Source organism: Helianthus annuus, chromosome 17 (genome assembly GCF_002127325.2).
Source record: "Helianthus annuus cultivar XRQ/B chromosome 17, HanXRQr2.0-SUNRISE, whole genome shotgun sequence".
In the NCBI taxonomy this organism is placed as follows: Eukaryota; Viridiplantae; Streptophyta; class Magnoliopsida; order Asterales; family Asteraceae; genus Helianthus; species Helianthus annuus.
Genome location: NC_035449.2, coordinates 170,413,285 through 170,415,651, shown reverse-complemented (window position 1 = coordinate 170,415,651; position 2,367 = coordinate 170,413,285). Strand labels below are relative to the sequence as shown.

Sequence of the window (2,367 nt, the reverse complement as noted above, 5' to 3'; positions counted from 1 at the left end):
CATTGTATTCGAATAATAATGATAAGTGTAGAAAAAGAATTTGAATTTGAATTGTTTTTGACCAAGTTCTCACGATTTTTTCATTTGTTCTCATGGTTCTCACAATATTTAGCGTTCTCATTTAAACTCTCCCCTATATATATATAGGATAAGGATCATGAGTGAACTACATCCTTGTTTGTGAACTTTGTGAACTGATCTAGACCCTTGATTTACATAATCTTGAGATTTTAATTCAATGGCATGATGGTAATTAGGGGGTTAATTTTATTTGTTTAATTAAATTGAAAAGGGTATTATTGTACATATACATCATAAAAAAGGCATTAATTTTATAGAATAAATCATAATCCCTTAATATACGCATTCAGTTTCTTTTTCATTATTCATCATCGATTTCTCTCTCCCCTTCCAATCGCTGTTGTTTAACCGATCACAACAACACCTTTAGATCTGAAAATTATGGCCAGCAGAAGTGGCGGCGTAGCCACTAACGGCGGAGCAATTCCGTCGGCTTCTCGGAAGATGGTACAGAGTCTCAAGGAGATTGTCAAGGGAGTTTCCGATGCTGAGATCTACGTTGCGCTTAAGGAGTGTAATATGGACCCTAATGAAGCTGTTAATTGTCTCCTAACTCAAGGTGAAACAGATATACTTGGTTTTGCTTTTGGATAGTGTTTGTTTGTTTGACCTAATTTTAGTGTTTTTGGTGGATATTTGTTATATGGTAGGATTTAGGGCAAATAGGTATAGGTTACAAAACGGTTATTGGTTATTTGATGAGGTGTAATTAGTTTTAGGTTATGTGTTATGTATGTGTTGATACTTGATCATGCAGATTTAAGCATTGTGAGTTTTGATTGGTGGTTTACACTAGTGTGTTTTGTAGCTTTCTGTATCTTGTATGTCCTTTTAATTTTGAGCATAATGATCCTTTTTTTTTTCTTTTTTAAAATAGCAGTTCATAGTGACTTGTGCCACAAGTAGTGTTGTTTATTTGTTAGAACTCTGGGAGAAAATTATAACTTATCTCACTACTGTCGTTTAATAAGATATGGTCAGTTACGGAGCAAAGTAAGCGTCATTTCAAGTTTATTATTCGCGTGCCTCTTAATATATTTTTACTTTATGCCTTTAAAAATTGACATGTTAGGTTCTAATAGGACGAATCTGTTCGCATGTGGAATGTACAAACTGGAATATGCATTTTGATATTTACTGGTGCAGGTGGTCACCACAATGAAGTTTTAAGTGTGGTTAGTGTTATAAATGCAATGAGACCTTCTAATAGCTCATTCCCTATTCAACTAATGCTTAAAACTTTGTCAATGTTTTGCCAATCTTTTTAATATATTATACTATTAACGAGGTATAATTGGTTTAATTTATTCTTTTTCAGGATTTTCATCCTTCAGATGTATATCGTATTGCCGGTGGGGTGGAAGGTGTTGCTGTCGTTACGCCCTCGGGTTCACAGCCGTCGCTTTATTGCCGGAGATTTGCTAGGTAGTTTTTCGATTGACATGTGTACTCTGTTTATGTAAATTGGTTATACACCCGTGTATAATAGTAGTTAAGTGATATTTCAAAAACTTATGTCTGTTGTTTATGTAAATTGGGTGTACACCTGTGTATACAGTGTTCGTACATTTGGTGTACACATGTGTATGCAAATTGATGTAGGTATAAACTGTGTATACACATGTGTAAATTGGGTGTACACCTGTGTATACATTGCTAGTCTTTTTATTTAACTAAGACATTCATTGACCTGTGTAAACGTATTTGTGTTTTACAGATGCTAACTTGAGGGAATCAGTGAATCATCCGAAATGTGGTCAATTTGAAGGAATAATACCGGATAAGTTGTGGAAAAAGTATGCTGTGAAGATTGATGTGAATAAGTATGCTGTGAAGATTTTGTGCTCCCATGCTAACACGCTCCACGATGGAAGTAATGGTTGAATCGGTAGCATACAACGCGACGAGTAGGCTTAGTGTTTAAAACATTCCATGCAAACAATAGTAGTAAAGACTACGTTTTTATTTTTCTGATATGTGGTTTGCTTGTTTGTTTCATTGGGTTATTTTTTATGTAAACTGCATGTTTAGTTGGTTGGTATACCTTATAATATATTTTTTGATTTGTTTTTAGGACATGTTATGGTTTACGGTGAAGTAGTATGCGTTTACTAATCTAAAAAAAGATTATAGACAAATGTACATAGGTGTATTAAACTTAAATACACAGGTGTACTTCGAAATCTGGGTTTTTTAGCGACGAAGAACTGCCGGATTTAAAAAAAATCTGGCTTTTTTAAATGGTGATTATGATATACATCTTGTTTGGATTTAAAAGATATTTTG

General features: G+C 33.8%; 1 long non-coding RNA gene across 1 annotated transcript; it reads left to right on the top strand.

The window, feature by feature from the left end:
- The first annotated feature begins 369 nt into the window (after window positions 1–369).
- LOC110925625 lies at window positions 370–2,146 on the top strand. Its single transcript, XR_002584622.2, has 3 exons — window positions 370–640; window positions 1,400–1,506; window positions 1,799–2,146. It is a non-coding gene; the product is annotated as an uncharacterized LOC110925625 (long non-coding RNA).
- Window positions 2,147–2,367: the final 221 nt, after the last annotated feature.